Here is a 12862-nt window from a genome sequence, read left to right as displayed (position 1 = left end):
CAAATCGTTCCAATTCCCAACAAAAATAGCACAAAAACAAAAAAACAAAAAATAACATAAAAAAAACAACACAACAACAACTAAATAACACAAAAACAAACAAATAACAATAAACAACAACAACAACAACTATGTATTCCCTCCAAATGTATCATCCATATTGCAACTGATTTCTGTAATGAAATTAAACATAAAAATTCAAATTAGAATAATAAATATTTTCCAATAACATGATACACAAAATCTAAGTCCATTCCCATATGGTCAAAAATATGAACTGCTAAGGCCAGCCAAACTTCATTGTCGGAAAGTAAAAATAAGACAAATAAATGTATAACATAACTTTTATATCAACATAAAATGATAAAATAGTTAGTTACCTGTGAAACACAAGAAGCCTGTTTTGAATTTGATGGTGTTAAACTCCACCAATAGCTATGTTCCCAACTCTAGCCTCCATATATAGCTTCCCTCTCATCTTTCTCTTTACTTTTCTCACAACTCTTATTATGATCATCATCGACAACATCAGCCTTAGGAGTAACAACCCGAGGTCCACCACCACCACTGAACCATGAATGCTAAGGCATTGAGCAGCTGTAGGCCTTTTCTCTGGGGTAAAATCAAGAATAGAAACAAGAAAATCAGCCAAATCAGTTGCCTCATGTTCACTAAACTCATACACCTAAACACAGTTACACTTCTTTTAAATTTAGAATTCACAATAACACAATTACACATCTTTTAAGTTGTTACCTTTTGCCCAATGATGCAAATATCAGAGATGCTACAAGAAGTCCAACCATGAAAGAAGAAGAAATTACCCCATCTTTGAAATTGCTTAGATCAAAATTACCCCTATGAAAAAATTGTAATTTTTGCCTCATTTGACATCATTATCAATCAAAACATCAAATTTTAAAAGAACATGAAAGTAAAGAGTAAAGACTTACTGAATTCCACTTCTATGGGAGCATACACCAGTTTTTGTGCAAACTCTGGGACTTCCATTGATGCTTCTATTTGTTTATCATGAAAAAAGTGAAATAAGTTCATTTTGTTTGTTACCAATGAAAGAAGGTTTTAAAGAATGAATTATGTTCTTACTTTGTTGAATCTTTGTTCTTTATTGAGATTGGCTATGCCTCCACAAAAGAGAGATGACTGTAATTTTTAAGATTGACGGAAAATGGAGTAAATGACTGGAACTGATTAAGAAATATACCTGTAGGACCAATGAAGTATGCAAATTTTCTTTTGAATGTATAGGGATTTGAAAAATAAGAACAAGTGTTAAAGTGTTTATACGTCGCTAAATAACTAAGATTTCTAATGAAATTGTTAATTTCATGGCGACTTACTCGCTGAGGAAGTTGACTCGTTCTGCAAATGGAGTGAGTCCGATCAAACTCAAAGCAAAAACCCAAGGCTACAGAAAACGTAAACCTATCAATATAATATTCAAATAGAGAAGTTATCATACACTAAGCACAAACAACTTACGCCTCCGACATCGTAACATTCCGCTACATAAGCCAATGGAATCACGGGAAGAAGCACAGAGAACAGCGTGAGCGGGAGATTGAAGGAGGGTTATGAGATACGAACTCGACTTGAGGGATTCCACCGTCTTTTACTCCATCGTATCGAATGAGTCGAGCAAAACTAGCAAATCGAATCTACCAGAGGGAAGAGAAATGGTGAGACTATTCTTTTGATTGAGAGAATACAATGTAGGGTGTCGGCGGTTGTTTGTAACAATGAATCACACAAAGTCACAAACCCTAAAAACGAATACGTTCCATTAATAGTTCTTTTACCCTAATTTTTAAAAAAACAAAGGCACTAAAATATAAAAATTAAATATATGTTTTTTTTATAAAAAGGCGGGTACCCGTCGGTACCGGTTCCGGGTAACCGCCGGTTCCGGGTACCCGTTATTGGAACCGGAACCAACGGGTATCCAGCGGGTATCGGTTTTGTAAAATTGAGAATTGGAACCGGAACTGCTTAGGGCAGTTCCACATCTTTAGGAACCGGAACCGGAACCGGAACCGCCTTAAGCGGTTCCAGTTCTGGAACCGGCAGTTCCAAGGCGGTTCCGGTTCCGAAAGCAAGTACCCGCTTCCGCTGCTCACCCCTAATATATAACCATATTAAACTACATAATTATCCCAGTGCGCAACGCGCGGACATTCGCCTATAAGTAAGAGGATAACTAGTAAGAAAATATATGAGGTTATTTAATTTTGGGTTAGACTACTCATAACCTTTTACACTATGTGGTGTGGTGCCGTGTTTGCAATAGCCCAATTCATCAAAAAGCTTGCCGACTCAAATTGTTTCTCACATTGCCACATTTGAAATGGAGAGAGAGAGAGAGAGAGAGAGAGAGAGAGAGAGAGAGAGAGAGAGAGAGAGAGAGAGAGAGAGAGAGAGAGAGAGAGATGTAGCTGTATGCGGCTAAACCGCACTCGAGACCGTAAGGAGGGAGTGATGTTCCCCACTGCCACCGTGGCAAACCATAAGACAAACCGACAAACCGTGCCCACTGGCCCAAGCCTTATAGTCTAATAATACCCTTTAATGAGTACATTTTTTTTTTAAATAACTATGATAATTACATAATTGTTTTACTTTTTGAGTTATAATTATCAAATAATTACGTACTAATTCATTCCGATCGTTTTATTCTTTTTTATTTTAATATAAGTTAGGCTATATTTTTCTTTTTATTATTTTGCAACTATTTTCTTTATAATTTATTTATTTATCTTTATTTAGATGATTTAAAAAATCTTTTATTTCATTTTTATATTTTGTTCGAATAGATTATTTAATGTTTTGTCCGAATAACTTTTAGAGTCTTTTGTTTTATTCTTTTATGTTTTTGACATTTAGTTCGAATTACATTTTCTATTTTTTTTATCTTTTGATAAAGATTTTAAAAAAACCTATATTAAAATTAAATAAATATCTTGATTTTTAAAACGTATTCTTGTTTGTGCACCTTCATAACTCCATGGTTCCCATTGTTTCCTGTTGCGGTGGTTCTTGGCTTTCCAACAAGATTTTTGGGATGGTGTTAGATGGCCGACGTTGTTTAACGGGATTATGTTTTGTTGTCCATGGTGGCCGGCAACGAGATTTTGTTCGTAATACATTGCTAGCAGCGCAACTTGTTGCACGTTTGCCTTCAATCGATATGTATTGAATGTTTACTTTTATTAATAAAAAAATATTGTATTTGTTTTAATGGCTTTATAATTTATATTTAATTTTTTTGACATTTTGCTTGAATAAATTATTTTTTTTGATAAAAAATATATAACAATTTAATATTATTCGTTTACGGATTCCAATTAGCTTATGTATAATGCAAAAACCTTTCCAAGTTAACATATAACTCTTTAAGGTTAGCTTATGTACAACTTAAAAACATCAAAAAATATAAAATTAAATAAAACGTCAAAAAACAACATTGTATTCGAACAAAGTGTCAGAAACAAAATTAATAAAAACCAATGTAAAAAAGATTATGTTAAATAATTAAAATAAAAAACAAAAATAATTATATTATTTAATTTATTTTATATATATATATATATATATATATATATATATATATATATATATATATATATATATATATATATATATATATATATATATATATGATATTAATCTATTTTAAAAAGAAAAAAATAATAAAGTTAACCGTTAATTATTAATAACAGATTTTTACAAACTACCAAACAATGATTAAATATTAACAAATTATTAGTATTGACTTTTGCAAACTACCAATAACGTAATTAGCAAAGGGTTTGTAGCCTAGTAATATCCGGTGTTGTCCTCCCTCTTTAAGATTGGGGGTTCAAACCTCACACTAGACATAATTGAGTTTAGAAGTAGTTTAAGAGTAAAGTATATATCCTCCTTAATAAATAAAGGTTTTTTTTGACACATGTCAATCTCTCATGAGTTTTGACACTTGTCATTTTGTGATATTTTTTAATAAATGTTTTTTTTTCCATTTGTCATTTTCTCATTTTTTTTTATCTTTCTTAATTAACACATCATATTTACACCTTAATTAATAATTGTCTTAATTGAAAATAACTAATAAATTACAATATTACAACTCATATAGTATTTAATATGTTTCTTTTTAAATTTCAAATTTAAATAAATTTTTGTTTTAACCTTCATATTTAACTTTTTTGTTTTATCCAACCCATATAACATACGGGTTTCACAACTAGTTTGCCATTAAAAAAATGTAATTATTGAAGGGTATGGTAAATAAAAAAAATTATTAAGGGGGCGACAATAATAGTTTTTTTAAACCGTCAGATATATTAATAAAAGAAAAAAATTCAAATCTAACAAAAAGCTAGATGAGCAGTAGTACAAAACCTGAAAATCGTAGCGTTCAAATACAAAGAAAATGATCAATAGAATATTCATTCCAATTTGCATTCCCAGATACCTTCTTCTATACTTAATCCATGTAGTTAATCTATAGGAACATCAAAGATTTCATTTTGTTCATAGCCTTAGACCATCTCCAACCCATATTCATTTTTTCTTCTAAAAATAGAGTAAAAAATAGAATAAATAGTATTTTATCTCTAACCTTACTCCATTTTTTATCCCTTCTACTAATTTGGTTGTAACAAAAATATAATCTATATTTTTTTCGTTACAATAATATTAAATAAATAAGATTATATTTATAAGTTTTTGTAAAATACTTTATTTTTTTTTTTTTGAAAATTTCAATATGTATTTAATTTTTTATAAGAATTTGATGAACAAAACACAAACTTTATATTTATAATTAGTTAATATATTTTAATATATAACAAAATATTATAAGTATTAAATATTACATTTAAACTATAATTAGTAGGTAAAAATAAATTAAAAATATATAAATATATAAATAGAGGGACCACAACTGACAACATAAAGTTCATCCCCATTTTGAGAGAAATAAATAGAATAACACCATATTTAATGTAATACTATTCAAACCTCCCAAAATGGTGGAATAAATGTGGGTGAGTTGGAAAAGAATGATGGTAAAAATAGGGGAAAATAAAAATGAGAATGAGTTGGAGATGCTTTTAACGGGTGAGATTTGGCCGTTGTTAAATATTCTATCCTTTCTTGCCCTCCAAATACTCTAAAATGTCCCACGGCATATGAGATATGACTAATATAATTCTGTCTCTTCTTTTGGTAGCAATAGTTGTAACCTTAATATTTCTTATGCTTATTATGTAAATTATTAACATTATATTTATTAGGTAAATTATTAATAGTTTTGAAAAAACTATCAATTGAGCAAATAAAGCTAATGCCCGTTTTTACACCTTTGTGCTCACAGTAGGATTCTTCTGATTCCTAGCTACATGTATGGTATTAATGGTTGACAAGATATTTTAATGAACTTGGACTTGTCAACTTTTGTCAAGAAGACTGTAAGATAGTTCAGCCGTCGTGCGAGGTGGAGCACCAAGTTAGCCCTTGAGCCGACCACTGTATTGTCTTCTTCGTATTTCCATCATCAGGTCAAAGAATCAACTGAATTAAATTTATACAAACAAAATTCTAGAATTGGAAGGAAAGAAGTTTATCATGTTTCTAGAATTGACAACACATGAGCATGCATGAGTTTTGTATAATCAGTGTCTTGGGTCCGTTTTCTTGCACCCACACGTAGCTGCATTTGGAAGCAACAGTACAGTATATTAATGACATATGGCAACCTCCTCACTTGAGTATTAAATCAAAATAAATATCTTTTCTGGAGAGAGGGAAATGAGAAAGATTGTGTTGATCTTTTAAATAATGACATGTTTCAAAAACTATTTTCATGAAGATAAATATCGTAACTAAATTACTTAATGATTGGGATGTTAAGTAGTGTGAAAGTCTTTAAATGATTGTAAAATGAGATGGTGACTTATAGAGGGTTAATGACTTAATGTTATAAAGGATCTACCAACACTAGTAAAAAAGTTGGCTTTTGGCGACGGTTTTTGAAAAGAAGATGGTGTCGATTTTTTATATTTCTCGACGTTGAAGGTCGTAAACTAATTTCAAGGATTGTTTTCATGACAGTTTACTTAAGACGAGTCACCATTGCAAATCAGATTTCACTCATTAACATTGATTTTATATAAGAATAGTGACAATTATTGTCATTGTTGAAAACGGTGGTGAAATATCATTTTTTATAACGAGTTTTTTATTTGATATGTACATTTACCTTGTGATAATTATTAAGTGAGACTTAAAGATATATAAGGCTTTGAAGTTTAACTTTAAGTGATTAAATATTATATTAAAATTTTTGTCATATGAAAAAACCCATGACATTTACTTTAAAATCTTATATTGGAATTTATCATATGAAAAATTCATCATAAAGTAAACAATAGTTATAATATTATAATTCGTCAATACAAGTTGTAAAATATCATCACTATTATAATTAATTCGTGGTGATTCAAATTATTAAAAACATTTTATTTCAAGTGTTCTTCCTATGCACCTCATGTTATAAAAAAATATGATCAACTCCACACTCGTAGGAAGGAAAAGAAAGGATCAAATGAGGAAGAATTTGTCAAGCTAATATTTTAACACAAGTAATCTTAATAAAAACCAAAAAATATCAAGCTTATTAATAAAAATATTGGGTATACAATAACAGACCCCCGATATACTGGGTATATATACTGAAAATTAACAAAAAATTTTAAACAAAAATATTTACAAAACTTATTAAAAGTTAAAAGAATAGTCAGGTTTTTTCCTACAGCAACCGTATATTCACAAATTTTATATGGCGTTACGTTATTTTGTACCCTTACAGTTCGACCGAAAGTAATCATTGTGGGATTTAGCAACCAAATCAAGTTTATCTACAGGTGAAATTATATAACTATCTTTGTATGGTAAAACTATTGTATTCCTCATCATCACCTTTTGTGCATATCTACAACTTTTTAGAGGTGTCATGATCATAATTGACTTTTTATTATCCTCCTGGTCTCTCACATAGAATACCAGTTGTGCTTCTGAGGGAAATATGGACAAATCATCCTTATGCCCTAATGAATCAAGTTCTACCAAGGTGTAGCCAAGATGATGATCTTTTTTAACCCCCCCTTTTTTTTATGAACACAATCACACTTGAACATAGGAATTTTTCTTATATGATAATCTAGAACCCACTTGAACATATGAATTTTTCTTATATGATAATCTTGAACATATGGATTTTTCTTATAGAATACCAAAATAAAAGTTCTTGTCATATGATACTTCTAATTTATTATATATGTGCATGTTAGTCACCTCTAAGCAAACCCCACTACTTTGGTTAATTATACCTTTATAAGATTTTTTACGAAATAGTTATCCATTGATGTGATATACAACATATTTCATAATGACGTGTTGTGGGCCTTGAGAAACTCACATTAAGTCCTCTAAAATACTATGTATGTTGATCGTCATCTCTCTGTCACAGGGTGACTCAATCACCGTGTGCCCCTTAGTGTTTCTTCGACTAAGTCAGGCTTGGAACACTTCCTTACGATGTACTAACGGCTAGGATAGCAAGAGATGCGATAAGGAATGCTACAAAGTAAGAAAGAAAGCATCTATTATACACTCGACTACTTTACAAGGCAACTTCCTAATGATTCCTACAAATGAGACATCCTTCATATTTATAGGTACCTTACACCTCCTCAAATGGAAGTTTCTAGGTCCTGATCATTATTGACTAATCTAGGCTCTCCTTATCATATACACGGCCTTTACAAGACTCTAGAATATGGTATTATTGTCTACGATGCTCTAGAAATCTCTTGGTCGTCCGGACATTATCCAAACCGCTCTTGTATGATCTAGCGTGTTCTAGATTGTTTCAAAGTCTTCCCGGTCGTTCTAGCTTCGACTAGTGCCCTCTTGATTATTCTGGATCGTTCTCCTTTGTTCCACGGACATTTATAATATTCTAGCATCTTTCAGGGTCTCGTAGAGCATTCTTTCTCTCTCTGAAGACTTCTCGAGTATACTTAACCATGCCAGAGTTCTCTAGATGATCGTTGAATTTTCCAGAAACTTGGTCCATGACACCCTCCCCCACTTAAACCCTTGACGTCCACGTCAAGTCTTCTTGTATAACGATCTTTCAAGTGAGGAGCCACTTGTGTTCTTACTTCCTTGCCTGTTTTGGGTCTTCTTGTAGCCTCATGGAATATCAGACCAATTATAAAGGTTGATCGCGACCCTATCTTGCGTCAGCGTGTGTCGATACCTTGAACTACATTGTTTGGTCTCACATACTTCTTGATTCGATCATTATGATGACTAATCGCTTGTGAATTATGTTCCTTCTTCCAACTTAGGGTATTGTTTCGTATATTCACGACTTCTTTAAGGTCTTTATCAAACTTCATAGTCAATAACGTTCAAGACCTTGTTCTACTTGTTTCCAAAGGTACGATGTGAATGATTGTACCTTTAGTAATATGCATTATGTTATCATTTTCGAACGACCATGAACGTACTTCGTCTAGGAATTCCATTCCTAATACGATGTTGTAGTCGTCCATGGGTACGACTACCAAGTCAGTGGTGCCTTCACATTCTGCGATTTTCATGGGTACAACACGTGAAACTCTTAAGATATGATTGGATGGAGAATTCACAACCTTCAGGTGGCCTTCTTCTTTCATGTAGTGGATCCCCAATCTCTTTGCTTCTTTTTCAGAAAAGAAGTCGTGAGTCGCACCTGAATCTACTAGCACCTTGGTATTTCCTCCATTCACCTTGGCTTCGAATAGCATGAGACTTCCTACCTTAGAACCACTCCCTTTCAATTCCTTTGTCTCGTCTTTTGCCATAGAGTTTAGAAGTCGCATAGAACTCATGTGAGCTTCTTTTTCTTCGTCCCTTCTTCTTGCAACACCATCACATAAAATGACTTTTTCTTCGGACAGTCTCGGATCAAGTGAGGACCATCACACAAGTAGCACTTGATCTCCTTCCGTTCTTTCTTTGGTATTTTCCTTCAATTGCTTTTCCTTTCGTATTCAATGGTTGGGGTGTGTCTTGTTTTGGTTCCGGCTCTGACATAGTTTGTTCTCCCCACTATTCTTCTTAACTGTGCTTTCTCTTTAAAATTCCATTAGATCTTCTACCATGGTGATATCTTCGTCGATGTCTCTAACATTTCTCCTCTTGAGCTCAATATAAGCCCAAGATTTTAGTCCATCCATGAAATAAAAAGTTTGTCTTTCTCTTGCATGTCGGGTAACTCTAGCATCAAGCTTGTGAACTCGACTATGTAGTCTCAGATGGCTCCACTATGCTTTAGCCCACGACGTTTCTTCATCTCTATGTCCTCAGCATTATGTGGGAAAAAATTTCTCTTAATTTGCCTCTTGAACTCCTCCCAGGTGTCTATGGTGTATAAGCCTTTTTCAATGTCTCCATGTTTCCTTCTCCACCAAAGAGTTGCACTCTCGCATAGATAAAGGACGACAGTATCTACCTTTGTCTTGTCGTCCTTCACTTGACTAACATTGAAGTAGCATTCTATCAAACAAAAGAATTCGTCAAGTTCTTTAAGGTCTCGTTTGCTTCCATACTTCAATGGTTTAGGTGCTTCCGTGTGTGTCAATGGTTTCACAATGGCTCCTCCGGTGATTGCTACCTTGCATTATTTTACATCAGCTTCTAAAGCGGCTACCTTCTCACGGAACTCATTCCGCAAGGTGTCGATTAGTCCAAGTACTTCTTCCTTGATGACACTGATGGACACCTTTAGGTTCAATTTTGGAGATAAACGAGTTGAACATGCAATATTCCACTTTAGAGAATAATGCAGTCCGCTTCGCCTTTTGTTGTGCTCTCATAAGAACTCCTGAAGACGAATCCCATATTACTTGGGTTTTTGGATGATCTCTAGTCCATTTGGTCAATGCAGGGTAATTTGGATCATAAGTTGGATTCATTTCAATATTTACATCCTCAAACTCTGACTGCACATCTGAATCATCATTTGTATTTTCATTCTCCCCCTCGAATGATGGATGTACCTCTTCATTCGGAGTTGAACCCTCCCCCTGGAGTGGTGGTTCATTGTTGATTTCAGGGGTTTCATTCTCCCCCTAAACTGGTGTATGAGGTGTGGAGGTTGAACTATAATACCCCCCCTGCGCTATAACATTCACACCTTTTGATTGAGACAAAATTTCAGAGTCTTTCCAAGTGGGGTTCTCATGTTCCATATCTTTCGCAGCATCATCAATAATCTTTTTCAATTCGTCTTCTTTGTTATCCGTTGATTTTGATTCTAAGGAGATAGCCTTTTCTGGATCGTCGAATAAATTCATGAGCTCCTCGTAGAGATTGGAAAGTGGAATTGTAGCTAGATTCGGCTTAGGAAAGATCTCCTTTGATTGACTGTCATTCTTCTGATACTTCTTCAAATAATTTTCATTGAATGTGAGATAGTAGGTTTCTTCTATCTTTTTGGACTTTTTGTTGAGAACCCTATATGCCTTAGAAGTTAGAGAATACCCCAAAAATACCTTCGTCAGCCTTCACATCAAATTTGTTCCTTTGCTCCTTATAATTGAAGATAAAGCACCTAGAACCAAACACATGAAAGAACTTGATATTAGGTTTTCGATTATTTATAATCTCAAAGGGAGTAACAGAAAATCGATTATTGAGGATTGATCGATTTTGTGTAAAGCAGGCAGTTCCTATAGCATCCACCCAAAAGTAAAGAGGCAGATCCACAAATTATAGCATGGTCTTGCAGCTTCACACAAAGAACGGTTTTGTCTTTCAAAAACCCCGTTTTGTTGAGGAGTATAAGGAGATGAAAATTTGTGAGTTAGTCCTTTCGCAGTCAGAAATTCTTCAAACGCTTGGTTTTTGAATTCCGACCCGTTGTCACTTCGGATGTTACGAACAAGCTTTCGCAAGTTTATCTCTATTTGCTTTATAAAATCCTTGAGCTTGGGAGTGGCTTCATATTTCTGCTTAAGAAAATGCACCCAGGTAAATCTAGAAAAATCATCAACAATTACAAGTATATATATGTTACCACCAATGCTTTCAATCGCACAGAGAGCACAAAGGTCTATATGCAAAAGTTCAAGTGGTTCTATGACTTTCGTATTCACAACTTTTGGAAGACTCTTCCTATTTTGTTTCCCCATTTCGTAGGCTGCACAAAGATGTTCCTTATCAAACTTCAAGAGAGGAAGTCCTCACACATGATCACCAAGAACAAGTTTATTGATGTCTTTGATATTGAGGTGCGAGAGTCTTCGGTGCCATATCCAACTATCATCTGTAGAAGCTTTTGTAAGTAGGCAGATGGTAGGCTTCCCTTCAATGGGGTTCAAATTGAGTGGATACAGATCGCCTTTGCACTTTGACTTTAGGAGCACTGTTTTGGTCTCCTTTTCGATGATCTCAAATCCCTCATCATCAAACGAAACTTTCAATCCTGTACCAACCACCAACTGCGAAACACTTATGAGGTTGTGTTGTAAGACTTCCACATATGCGACATTGTGAATGGAAAATTCCCCATTTGTGATCATTCTGTATCCCTTAATTTCTCCAAGTGAATTGTTTCCATATTTCACTCTTCCACCATCTTTTAATGCACGAAACTCTCTCATCTCTTCCTTCCTTCCTGTCATGTGATGCGAGCAACCACTATCAATGTACCATTCAGAATCGAACTACTCGTCACTAATCACCTACAAAAATCAATGAGATTTAGGAACCCAAAGTTGTTTGGGTCCTCGTGAGGCTTTCACAGAAACAAGAAAAGTAATAGCAACATCAAATAAATAAGATCTTTTAACCAAGGTGGTACTATCTTTCTTTTTAATTTGAAAAACAATGATCTTATTATCTTTTAAGTTTTTATCCTTTGTGGGTATTTTCTTTTGTTCATGCTTGACAACTTTCTTCTCAACTTTCTTTTCGGACCTCTTAAAAGGAATTATAGGTTCCGAAACTATCCTTCCTTTGCCCTTAGCATCCCGTGATGTCTTGGCAGAATTTTGACTTCTCCATAGGTTTCGCTTATTTAGAAATAGATGGTTTTTGAAAAAAAAATTGTTTTGAAACCTGTGGAGACTGAGACTGATTTCATTGAAAAATCATAGGTTTCGCATGTGAAGAGACTTTCACATTTGGATTGGATGATTTTTCTTGATAGACGAAGTTGGGTTTTTGGATCTCCATAAATGCTTCCTTTCCTTCAATTTTTTGTTATATCTCGCATTTCTTTGACATTTTTAAGTTGCAAATGGCTCAGAGGGTTTGTGAACATTAGCCCTAGATTTCGGCTTTCTAATGGGAGTTTTGATCTGTACTGATGATGTATCACATGGAACATTCTTGGTTCCACTTGGACTCCCTTTTTCGTAGCTTGAGTTGACTTTGTTCAGTGTTTCTGCTACATATCTGCTCTTCATTTCTAAGAGGTCATTTCAGATAGACCTTTGGTTTCATCTGCATTGTCGATTGGAGCTGACCAGAAAAATTCATCACAACCATCTTGATTGTCTTCTTCAACCATGGACCTTAGCTCAACTATTTATTTTTATTCAGCCCTTTGGTTGCGAAAACTTGATTAGGAACAGTTTGAACTTTTGGGAAAACAATTGCTTTTACTTTTAAAACTTTGGATTTATTTTCAGAAATGCGTGCAAACTCAACTGAATTCTCAGAAATTAAGACTTTCGTAGATTCAGGTTCACTTTTAACAAATTCAAAGCAATCAACCTCATCCTCC

Source organism: Lactuca sativa, chromosome 4 (genome assembly GCF_002870075.4).
Source record: "Lactuca sativa cultivar Salinas chromosome 4, Lsat_Salinas_v11, whole genome shotgun sequence".
In the NCBI taxonomy this organism is placed as follows: domain Eukaryota; kingdom Viridiplantae; phylum Streptophyta; class Magnoliopsida; order Asterales; family Asteraceae; genus Lactuca; species Lactuca sativa.
This window is presented reverse-complemented; position numbering follows the sequence as displayed.